The following is a 13012-nucleotide window of genomic DNA, read 5'->3' on the forward strand; positions in this document are numbered from 1 at the left end:
AAACATTTCCATAGGTATGTACATCCCACACGGTGAATCCCAGAAGAACATTTCCGTAGGTATGTATATCACACATAGTCAATCCAAGGAATACATTTCCGTTCTTATGTACATCCCACATAGTCAATCCAGGGAAAACGTTTCCGTTCATATGTACATCCCACACATGTTTATGTATAGGCTCATGTGTGATACGTGTAACTATCACACACACTCTGCCTTGGTTAACATTTTGCTTTTATCAACTACATCACACACAATTTGATGAAGAAAATTGTGTGGCGTTGGGCTATCCATCACAATTGTTTTTACTGCTAGAACCATTTGCAAAGTTCCATGACCCATTTAGCAGGTTTATTCGTTTACAATTAATAATTCCAGTATTACGCAAATTCACATTTCATATCGAACAGCTGTTTGCCAATTTGATATCAAGCACATAGATATATTTTAACATCATAGTACGATAGCTACTGGAAAACAGCAAAGTACAGCATATATATAGTTCAACTTCATAAGAACAATATATTCCTTTCCCTAATCGAGATCATCCATGCTTGCCTTATCCACCTCTGGTTTCAATTCAATAAGAACCTGTTTTGCACTGGCCAACTGGGAAAGTGCCTCCTCCTTCGCCAACACCATCTTAGCAAAGTCCGATTTAAAAAATCTGAGCTCCTTCTCCACCTTCCTCTTTTTATCCCGCATCTTCAAATATTCTTTAGCGTTGATAACACTATCTCTAAACCTACCTTAGTTCTCTTCCTGATACATGCTCCAGAGCTTTGCTAGGCACATGTTCAAAGTCTGTGGCCACTCTTGATCAACCCACTCCAAGTAAGAACACTTCCATTCATCCTATAATATTTAAAACAAGATCAGTAACAATTGTAGGGAAAATGAGTTTATAGCAACATAGAAAATCACCAATACTTATTTTTAAAAACTGAAGAAACAGGTTAATTATGACATATCTTCTCAAAAAGAACAATGTGCAAATGAATTAATTGCTACTCACACAACAACCAAATTCTGAAACATCAGAAGATATAATTAACTACACAATGCTAAAAGTTCTTACTCATGTACTATAAATAACAAATTGAACATTTTAAGAGGAAGGTAAATATAACTGCAACAGCATAGCGACAGTGTTTGGATGACAGAAAATTGATACTAACAGGTGTGTACATGCACAAATTTAGTAACATAGAACTAATAAGACTAAGGCGTCCACTATGTATGCCAAAACCGGTGTAAAGACAACTGTTGCTACATCTCGCACTGGAGCCCTGCACTGGCGAGCCGACGCAGTGGAAAAAAATTAGGGACCCGACCTCCGGAGCACCTAGTTGTTCCGATGGCCAGTTCATGCGTGGCATAAAGATTTAGTATTTTACTGCTTGGCTGCTGGGATGTGTGGACAAGTTGGCTCCACAAACTGCTGAAGCGGTGCCAAATAATTTCTAATGGCACCGCTGATGAGAGGCAACATTTTTAGATACTAGGTACAAACTGTGACACTGTCTTAGGATGCGTTTGGTTGAATGTGTGGTATGAATGGGTTGGGACCGTGACAGTGTCTGAATCACATCTAACAAATGATTTGTAACAACGAAAGAGGATCTAACCTTCTCTGCACATGCCAGAAACTTCCTCCCACTGTCCACAGATTCAAACGCAACTAGCTTCACGCATGGAGATTGATGGTGACAACGAGCAGACAGATCTTCAGCCACCCCGCTCCATTCGTTGCAACTCAAGGTCGTAGGTAACTACAAGAGTAAGAAATGACTCAAATCGACCACTGGGTAAAAATCCTTCATTCAAAGTCATAGCCCAAGAGAGAGAAGAGATGCATACCCGGGTGGTGGAGTCGTCGTCGGAGGAGGAACCGTTAGAGAGGTCTTTGAAGATGACCATGGCGACCCCGGCGGTAGGATGCGAGACGGCAAGAGCGAGGAAGCAAGTGAGGAAGCGGCTATAGTTTAGGAAGGAAGAAAGGGGGAAACAAGGGATATGTAACTTGTGGTCGGGGAGAAAAGGGAATGGGGAGGGGGAGGGTAGATATTTCGGCGGCAGGCCAAAAAAATTGAAATGTGGAGGGAAACTTTGCGTGCGGTACCGCCGGACACCATTCACTTTGAACGATAGTGTGCATCGCAAACGATTCTTCTACATAACGCGCATGTGATGAGTTTGAAATTTGAAATTTTGGTGGAAATTTCCCCGCGTAAGTTATTGCATAATTTAACATCGCTTGCTAATTTGGGCACACAAAAGAGCGTATAGCACATAGACCAGACTTACTGAATCAAGAAATTTTAGTAATTAAACAGAGATAGTTCACCTAAACATTGCTCTAACAAAAGACCAGCATTAAAAACAAAGCCTAAGTATGAATAATTTTAACAAATCCGCCGCCGCGCCGGCGTATGCATCACCGATGTGAGATTAGATGTCGATGACTTGTCCTGGCGACATGCCGCCGTTGGTGGACTCCGCATCCCCCCTCCTGAAGTTGACCGCATCCTCGTCCTCGTCCTCTTCCTCAAGGTTGTAGTACTCGTAGTAGTGGCGGCGCCAGAGCTCGCGTTGGTACTCCACCGCCAATCCCTTGACGGACAGACTCTTCTATACCTCGACCTGGGCCATGCCCAACTCCTCCTCCTGGCGCTCCTCGATCTTCGCAGCCTCCTGCATCTCCAGCTCCCGCTCGACGACCTCATGAGGAAGCAGGTGCTCCATGGCCACCGCCGCCCTTTCAGACGTGGGTTGCATGCTGGATTCCGAGGTGGCCTGGAATATCTTGGCGTGGATGGCCTCGACTCGGGCCAGGACGACATCGGCGGCACGGATGGAAGCTCGAGCATTATCGGTGTTTGCAGCCGCCGTTGTAGCAGCAGCTACAGCCGTCTCGGCTGCTGCAGCTGCCCTGTCAGCTGCTGCAGACGCCCTCTCAGCGTAAGCGGTCGCGCTCAATGCGTATGCGGCGGCACTCTCGGCATAGGCGGCCACGCTCTCGGCGCAGGCGGCCGCGCTCGGGGGGAGGGGACGCGGCCATCGTGCGGGCCTTCATGAAGCATTTCCACGACGTCATCTTTGCAAGACGGGGGTGCGGGAATGGGATCAGGATTTGTGGATTCGGGGGTTGCCGGCACTGGAGCATATGAGCCGGCGAAGCTTAAGGAGGAAGACTTAAATAGACCCAGATTTTTTCATCGCAAAGGATTCCTACAAAACAACTGTGTGTGATGTTGTAGGTATTTTTTATTAGCTATGAAAGACAAACTTGGAGTAAAGTGGCAACGGATGGTGTTTTAAATGTACGAGAAAATTTGTAGTACTAATACAACTGTCATGTCAAATTTTGGAAATTTTCAGGGGTCATTTGACCTTTTAAGACATTTAAGTGATTTTCTAGCCATTTAATGACCATAATTTAAAATTTGAACTACATATACATGTAGCAACTAACCAAAACGGTTTGAAAGTCATATTTTGTGTACTTGTGTGCGATTTAGTTCCATGTGCAGTAAATTGGAAGGAATTTTCAAACATATTGGTCAAACGGCTATGACACAATTAAGCATGGAGTGCCATGGCATTTAAATTCCAAAACAATTAAAAACATGAAACCTTACTTGAGGTAATGTCATACCACCAAGATGATGTGGTACAAAAAATTTCATGTTTGACGAAAGTTTGGACACACACCCCTCACAAAGCGGAGCAACTCACTAGAAGGTTCGTGGTTCCGAGAGGGAACAATGCATGTTTGCTGACGAACTGCAGATAGCTTCCTCTTACGGCCTTCAAAAAGTTTCTACATGTAGTGTGCACTGATACTAAATGTAATGTGAAAATTTGGAAAATTTCAGGGGTCATTTGACCTTTTAAAGAGATTTAAGTGATTTCCTAGCCATTTAATGACCGTAATTCAAATTTGAACTAGATGTACATGCAACAGCTAACCATAACGGTTTGAAAAATCATATTTGTGTACTTGTGTGCGAGTTAATTCCATGTGCAGTAAATTAGAAGGAATTTTCAAACATATTGGTGTCACGGCATGGACACATGCATGTACATGCATGGAGTGCCATGACATTGTTATTCCAAAAAAATAAAAAATGATCAGAAAAACATGTAACCTTGCTTGATGTAATGTCATGCCACCAAGATGATGTGGTACAAAAATTGGCTTGCTTGACGAAAGTTTGGACACACACCCCTCACAAACCAGAGCAACTCACTAGAAGGCTCGTGGCTCCGAGAGAGAACAATGCATGTTTGATGATGAATGGTGGATAGCTTCCTCTTACGGCCATAAAAAAATTTCTACATGTAATGTGCACTGATACTAACTGTCATGTGAAAAATTGGAAAATTTCAGGGGTCATTTGACCTTTTAAAGAGATCTAAGTGATTTCCTAGCCATTTAATGACCGTAATTCAAATTTGAACTAGATGTACATGCAACGGCTAACTATAATGGTTTGAAAAATCATATTTGTGTACTTGTGTGTGAGTTAACTCCATGTGTAGTAAATTACAAGGAATTTTCAAACATATTGGTCTCACGGCATGGACACATGCATGTACATGAATGGAGTGCCTTGGCATTGTTATTCCAAAAAATTAAGAACTGATCAGAAAAACATGAAACCTTGCTTGATGTAATGTCATGCCACCAACAAGATGATGTGGTACAAAAATTGGCTTGCTTGACGAAAGTTTGACACACACACCTCACAAACCGGAACAAGTCACTAGAAGGCTCGTGATTCCGACAGGGAACAATGCATGTTTGATGATGAACGGCGGATAGCTTCCTCTTACGGCCTTCAAAATCTTTCTACGTGTAATGTGCACTGATACTAACTGTCATGTGAAAATTAGGATACTTTCAGGGGTCATTTGACCTTTTAAAGATATTTAAGTGATTTCCTAGCCATTTAATGACCGTAATTCAAATTTGAACTAGATGTACATGCAACGCTAACTATAACGGTTTGAAAAATCATATTTGTGTACTTGTGTGTGAGTTAATTCCATGTGCAGTAAATTAGAAGGAATTTTCAAACATATTGGTCTCACGGCATGGACACATGCATGTACATGCATGGAGTGCCTTGGCATTGTTATTCAAAAAAATTAAAACATGATCAGAAAAACATGAAACCTTGCTTGATGTAATATCATGCCACCCAGGTAATATGGTACAAAAATTGGCTTGCTTGACGAAAGTTTGGACACACACCCCTCACAAACCGGAGCAACTCACTAGAAGGCTCGTGGTTTCGAGAGGGAACAATGCATGTTTGATGACGAACGGCGGATAGCTTCCTCTTACGGCCTTCAAATTTTTTCTACGTGTAATGTGCACTGATACTAACTGTCATGTGAAAAATTGGAAAATTTCAGGGGTCAGTTGACATTTTAAAGATACTAAGTGATTTCCTAGCCATTTAATGACCGTACATAATTCAAATTTGAACTAGATGTACATGCAATGGCTAACCATAACGGTTTGAAAAATCATATTTGTGTACTTGTGTGTGTGTTAATTCCTCGCGCAGTAAATCTGAAGGAATTTTCAAACATATTGGTCTCACGGCATGGACACATGCATGTACATGTATGGAGTGCCATGGCATTGTTATTCCAAAAAAAAAATAAAAAATGATCAGAAAAACATGAAACCTTGCTTGATGTAATGTCATGCCACCAAGATGATGTGGTACAAAAATTGGCTTGCTTGACGAAAGTTTGGACACACACCCCTCACAAACCGGAGCAACTCACTAGAAGGCTCGTGGTTCCGAGAGGGAACAATGCATGTTTGATGACGAGGCAAATAGCTTCCTCTTACGGCCTTCAAAACTTTTCTACCTGTAATGTGCACTGATACTAACTGTCATGTGAAAATTTGGAAAATTTCAGGGGTCATTTGACCTTTTGAAGACATTTAAGTGATTTCCTAGCCATTTAATGACCGTAATTAAAGTTTGAACTACATCTACATGCAACGGCTAACCATAACGGTTTAAAAAAGTCATATTTGTGTACTTGTGTGCGAGTTCAAAAATCATCAGACAAGACAATCGACCCCACATGATTAGCACTCTATTTCATGCCTCGAGTTTTGGATGGTGGATGGCGGGCTTTATTAATCAAACACGGTTCTGCATTGGGAACCGTCAGCTATTATGTTCACACACGGATTTTGCTGCAGGAATCGTGTGTAATTCACACTACAATACTCGTAAATTCCGGCAACCGGCGTGTGTACTGTTCCTGACGATCTAGATTCTGGCTGCCAATAAATACTACCTTGCTCACGCCGTCCCGCCTTCATTCTCATCTAGATCCTCCCCTTGCTCTCCCTACCTCTCTCTCTCTCTCTCTCAAATCTCTGCCATGGCGCCGCCGGTCTGCCCACACGCCGACGAGGAGTCGCCACCCCCCAAGGAGGCTCACTCAAAGAGCAGCAACGAGGCCATCTATGCACCGTCGGACGAGGTTGCGCCGGACCCCCCAACTTTGGATTGGTTTTGGGGCCAGTATGATCTTTGTCTTTGGAAGTCGCTACCGCCGGCTATGAAAGCCAGACAGGTGGCTTTCAAAAAGGATATGGCGGAGGAGGATGCCAGGTACCAGGCGGCCTGTGAAGCCCATGATGCCGCCTAGAAAAAGGAGGTGGCGGAGCTTTGGGGGCGGGCGCGTCATCGTGCGGAGGAGGTGTGCGAAGACGGGTACTTCGCGAGGAAGGCCAGAGGCGCTAGGTGCCTCGTCGCTACGTGGAGCTGGGCCGATAAGCTCCAGCGTGCCATCGATGAGGAGCTCCAGTGGGTGCCCAATGAAATGGCAAGATCGTTCGCGTGCGTCCACCTGCAAGAGGCAGATCGACACATCAAGTGCTGCGAGGCGGAGGAGGCGGAGTACTGGCTCCGCTCTGGAAAGACGCCGCACACCAGGGAGATGCTGGCAAGGGGCGGCCGAAATACTAGCCCCAGGAGGGATTATTAGTTTTAGTATTGTCCGTTTTCAATTTTATGCATTGTACCTAGTAGTTAAGTATCATCACGTATATTTGATGATATTATATATATTCCGTGATGAACTAATGAACAATTAATAATATATATATTATGAATTCCATTTTCTATCTGTTTTTGTATACTAATTTGAATCTATCTGTTATCATCCACATATACAGAATGGAAAGTGTTGGAAATATGCCCTAGAGGCAATAATAAAATGGTTATTATTATATTTCCTTGTTCATGATAATTGTCTATTGTTCATGCTATAATTGTATTAACTGGAAACCGTAATACATGTGTGAATACATAGAGCACAACATGTCCCTAGTGAGCCTCTAGTTGACTAGCTCGTTGATCAGTAGATGGTTATGGTTTCCTGACCATGGACATTGGATGTCATTGATAACGGGATCACATCATTAGGAGAATGATGTGATGGACAAGACCCAATCCTAAGCATAGCACAAGATCGTATAGTTCGTTTGCTAAAAGCTTTTCTAATGTCAAGTATCATTTCCTTAGACCATGAGATTGTGCAACTCCCGGATACCATAGGAATGCTTTGGGTGTACCAAACGTCACAACGTAACTGGGTGGCTATAAAGGTGCACCACAGGTATCTCCGAAAGTGTCTGTTGGGTTGGCACGAATCGAGACTGGGATTTGTCACTCCGTATGACGGAGAGGTATCTCTGGGCCCACTCGGTAATGCATCATCATAATGAGCTCAATGTGACTAAGTAGTTATTCACGGGATCATGCATTGAACGAGTAAAGTGACTTGCCGGTAACAAGATCGAATGAGGTATTAGGATACGGACGATCGAATCTCGGGAAAGTAACATACCGATTGACAAAGGGAATTGTATATGGGATTGCTTGAATCCTCGACATTGTGGTTCATCCGATGAGATCATCATGGAACATGTGGGAGCCAACATGGGTATCCAGATCCCGCTGTTGGTTATTGGCCGGAGAGATGTCTCGGTCATGTCTGCATGGTTCCCGAACCTGTAGGGGCTACACACTTAAGGTTCGGTGATGCTAGAGTTGTTATGGGAATTAGTGTGTAGTTACCGAATGTTGTTCGGAGTCCCGGATGAGATCCCGGACGTCACAAGGAGTTCCGGAATGGTCCGGAGGTAAAGATTTATATATGGGAAGTCCTATTTTGGCCACTGGAAAATGTTCAGGATTTTTTGGTATTGTACCGGGAAGGTTCTAGAAGATTCCGGAGTGGGGCCCACCTGCATGGGGGGACCCACATGAACGTGGGTAGTGGGGGCAAGGCCCCACACCCCTGGTCAAGGCGCACCAAGATCCCCCCCTTAGAAGGAATAAGATCAAGATCCCTAAAAAGGGGGGATAACAATCGATGGAGAAGGAAATGATGGGATTTCTTTCCTCCCACCTTTGCCAACGCCCCAATGGACTTGGAGGGCAAGAAACCAGCCCCCTCCACACCTATATATAGTGGGGAGGCACATGGGAGCTTCACCCCTTGCCCCTGGCACATCCCTCCCCCTCTCCAACTCCACCTCCTCCTCAGTAGTGCTTGGCGAAGCCCTGCCGGAGAACTGCAAGCTCCAACACCACGCCATCGTGCTGCCAGAGCTCTCCCTCAACTTCTCCTCTCCCCTTGCTGGATCAAGAAGGAGGAGACGTCCCCGGGTTGTACGTGTGTTGAATGCGAAGGCGCCGTTCGTTCGGCATTAGGTCGGATCTTCCGCGATTTGAATCGTCGCGAGTATGACTCCCTCATCCGCATTCTTGTAACGCTTCTGCATCGCGATCTTCAAGGGTATGAAGATGCTCATCCTCTCCCTCTCTTGTTTCTAGAATCTCCATAGATTGATCTTGGTGATGCGTAGAAAATTTTGAATTATTGCTACGTTCTCCAACAGTGGTATCAGAGCTAGGTCTATTGCGTAGATTCTATGCATGAGTAGAACACAAGTTGTTGTGGGCGTCGATTTTGTCAATTTACTTGCCATTGCTAGTCTTATCTTGATTCGGCGGCATCGTGGGATGAAGCGGCCCGGACCGACCTTACAAGTACGCTTACGTGAGACAGGTTCCACCGACTGACATGCACTAGTTGCATAAGGTGGCTAGCGGGTGTCTGTCTCTCCCACTTTAGTCGGATTCGATTCGATGAAAAGGGTCCTTATGAAGGGTAAATAGCAATTGGCATATCATGTTATGGTTTTGGCATAGGTAAGAAACGTTCTTGCTAGAAACCTATAGCAGCCACGTAAAAACTTGCAACAACAATTAGAGGACGTCTAACATGTTCTTGCAGCATATGCCGTGTGTTGTGATATGGCCAAAAGGATGTGATGAATGATATATATGTGATGTATGAGATTGATCATGTTCTTGTAATAGGAATCACGACTTGCATGTCGATGAGTATGACAACCGGCAGGAGCCATAGGAGTTGTCGTAATTTATTATATGAACTGCGTGTCATTGAATAACGACATGTAATTACTTTACTTTATTGCTAAACCGTTAGCCATAGTAGTAGAAGTAATAGTTGGCGAGACAACTTCATGAAGACACGATGATGGAGATCATGATGATGGAGATCATGGTGTCATGCTGGTGACGATGATGATTCATGGCGCCCCGAAGATGGAGATCAAAAGGACCAAAATGATATTGGCCATATCATGTCACTATTTGATTGCATGTGATGTTTATCATGTTTTTACATCTTATTTGCTTAGAACGACGGTAGCATAAATAAGATGATCCCTCGCTAAAATTTTAGACAGTGTTCCCCCTAACTGTGCACCATTGCGAAGGTTCATTGTTTCGAAGCACCACGTGATGATCGGGTGTGATAGATTCTAATGTTCGAATACAAGGGTGTAAGCCAGATTTACACAAGCAAAACACTTAGGTTGACTTGACGAGCCTAGCATGTACAGACATGGCCTCGGAACACAAGAGACCGAAAGGTTGAACATGAGTCATATAGCAGATACGATCAACATGAAGATGTTCACCGATGATGACTAGTCCGTCTCACATGATGATCGGACACAGCCTAGTTGACTCGGATCATGTATCACTTAGATGACTAGAGGGATTTCCATCTGAGTGGGAGTTCATTAAATTAGATGAACTTAATTATCATGAACATAGTCAAAAGGTCTCTGCAAATTATGTCGTAACGTGCGCTTTAGTTCTACTATTTTAGATATGTTCCTAGAGAAAATTTAGTTGAAAGTTGATAGTAGCAATTATGCGGACTAGGTCCGTAAACTGAGGATTGTCCTCATTGCTATGCAGAAGGCTTATGTCCTTAATGCACCGCTCGGTGTGCTGAACCTCGAACGTCGTTTGTGGATGTTGCGAACATCTGACATACACGTTTTGATGACTACGTGATAGTTCAGTAATGTTAAACGGTTTAGAATTGAGGCGCCGAAGATGTTTTTGAAACGTAGCGGAACATATGAGATGTTCAAAGGGCTGAAATTGGGATTTCGGGCTCGTGCCCATGTCAAGAGGTATGAGACCTGTGACGAGTTTCTTAAGCCTGCAAACTAAGGGAGAAAATCTCAATCGTTGAGCATGTGCTCAGATTGTCTAAGTACTACAATCACTTGAATCGAGTGGGAGTTAATCTTCCTTAAGAGATAGAGATGGTTCTCCAAAGTCATTGCCACCAAGCTACTAGAGCTTCGTGATGAATTATAACATATCAGGGATAGATATGATGATCCTTGAGCTATTCGTGATGTTTGACACTGCGAAAGTAGAAATCAAGAAGGAGAATCAGTTGTTGATGGTTAGTGAAACCACTAGTTTCAAGAAGGGCAAGGGCAAGAAGGGATACTTCATGAACGGAAAATTAGTTGCTGCTCTAGTGAAGAAACCCAAAGTTTGAACCCATACCCAAGACTAAGTGCTTCTATAATGAGGGGAACGGTCACTGAAGTAGAACTACCCTAGATACTTGGTAGATGAGAAGGCTGGCAAGGTCGACAGAAGTATATTGGATATACATTATATTAATTTGTACTTTACTAGTACTCCTAGTAGCACCAAGGTAATAGATACCGGTTCGGTTGCTAAGTGTTAGTAACTCAAAATAAAAGGCTACAGAATAAACGGAGACTAGCTGAAGGTGAGGTGATGATATGTGTTGGAAGTATTTCCAAGGTTGATATTATCAAACATCGCACGCTCCCTCTACCATCGGGATTGGTGTTAAACCTAAATAATTGTTATTTGGTGTTTGCGTTGAGCATAGACATGATTGGATTATGTTTATCGCAATACGCTTGTTCATTTAAGGAGAATAATGGTTACTCTGTTTATTTGAATAATACCTTCAATGGTCTTGCACCTAAAATGAATGGTTTATTAAATCTCGATCGTAGTAATACACATGTTCATGCCAAAAGATATAAGATAGTAATGATAGTACCACCTACTTGTGGCACTGCCATTTGAGTCATATTGGTATAAAACACATGAAGAAGCTCCATGTTGATGGATCTTTTGGACTCACTCGTTTTTTGAAAAGTTTGAGACATGCGAACCATGTCTATTAGTATGTACGCATGAAGAAAATCCATGCAGATGGATCATTTGGACTCACTTGATTTTGAATCACTTGAGACATGCAAATCATACCACATGGGCAAGATCACTGAAAAGCCTCGTTTTCAGTAAGATGGAACAAGAAAGCAACTTGTTGGAAGTAATACATTTTGATGTATGCAGTCCAATGAGTGCTGAGGCACGTAGTGGATATCGTTATGTTCTTACTTCACAGATGATTTGAGTAGATGCTGAGTATATTTACTTGATGAAACACAGGTCTGAATTATTGAAAGGCTCAAGTAATTTCAGAGTGAAGTTGAAGATCGTCGTGACAAGAGGATAAAATGTCTATGATATGATCATAGAGATGAGTATCTGAGTTATGAGTTTGGTATATAATTAAGATATTGTGGAAATTGTTACACAACTAATACCGCCTGGAACACCATAGTGTGATGGTGTGTCCGAACATCATAGCTGCACCCTATTGGATATGGTGCATACCATGATGTCTCTTATTGAATTACCACTATCGTTTATGGGTTAGGCATTAGAGACAACCGCATTCACTTCAAATAGGGCACCACGTAATTCCGTTGAGATGACACTGTATGAACTATGGTTTAAAGAAACCTAAGCTGTCATTTCTTGAAAAATTTGGGGTTGTGACGCTTATGTGAAAAGTTTTGCCTGATGAGCTCGAACCCAAAGCGGATAAAATGCATCTTCATAGGACACCCAAAACAGTTGGGTATACCTCCTAATTCAGATCCGGAAGCAAAAGTGATTGTTTTCATAAACGGGTCCTTTCTCGAGGAAAAGTTTCTCTTGAAAGAATTGAGTGGGAGGATGGTGGAGACTTGATGAGGTTATTGAACCATCACTTCAACTAGTGTGTAGCAGGGCACAGGAATTTGTTCCTATGGCGCCTACACCAATTGAAGTGGAAGCTGATGATAGTGATCATGAAACTTCAGATCAAGTCACTACCAAACCTGGCAGGCCGACAAGGATGCATACTACTTCAGAGTGGTACATAATTCTGGCTTAGAGGTCATGTTGCTAGACAACAATGAACCTATGAGCTATGGAGAAGCGATGGTGGGCCATAAAATCCGAGAATCCGAGAGAGGATCCATGTATGGCTCGAGGCCATAAAATCCGATGAATGGCTCAAGGCCATAAAATCCGAGAGAGGATCCATGTATGAAAACAAAGTATAGACTTTGGAAGAACTACTCGATGGTCGTAAGGCTGTTGAGTACAGATGGATTTTAAAAGGAAGACGAACAATGATGGTAAGTGTCACCATTAAGAAAGCTCGACTTGTCGCTAAGATGTTTTCTGACAAGTTCAAGGAGTTAACTGCGATGAGACTTTCTCACTCGTAGCGATGCTAA

Source organism: Triticum aestivum, chromosome 3B, assembly GCF_018294505.1.
Source record: "Triticum aestivum cultivar Chinese Spring chromosome 3B, IWGSC CS RefSeq v2.1, whole genome shotgun sequence".
In the NCBI taxonomy this organism is placed as follows: domain Eukaryota; kingdom Viridiplantae; phylum Streptophyta; class Magnoliopsida; order Poales; family Poaceae; genus Triticum; species Triticum aestivum.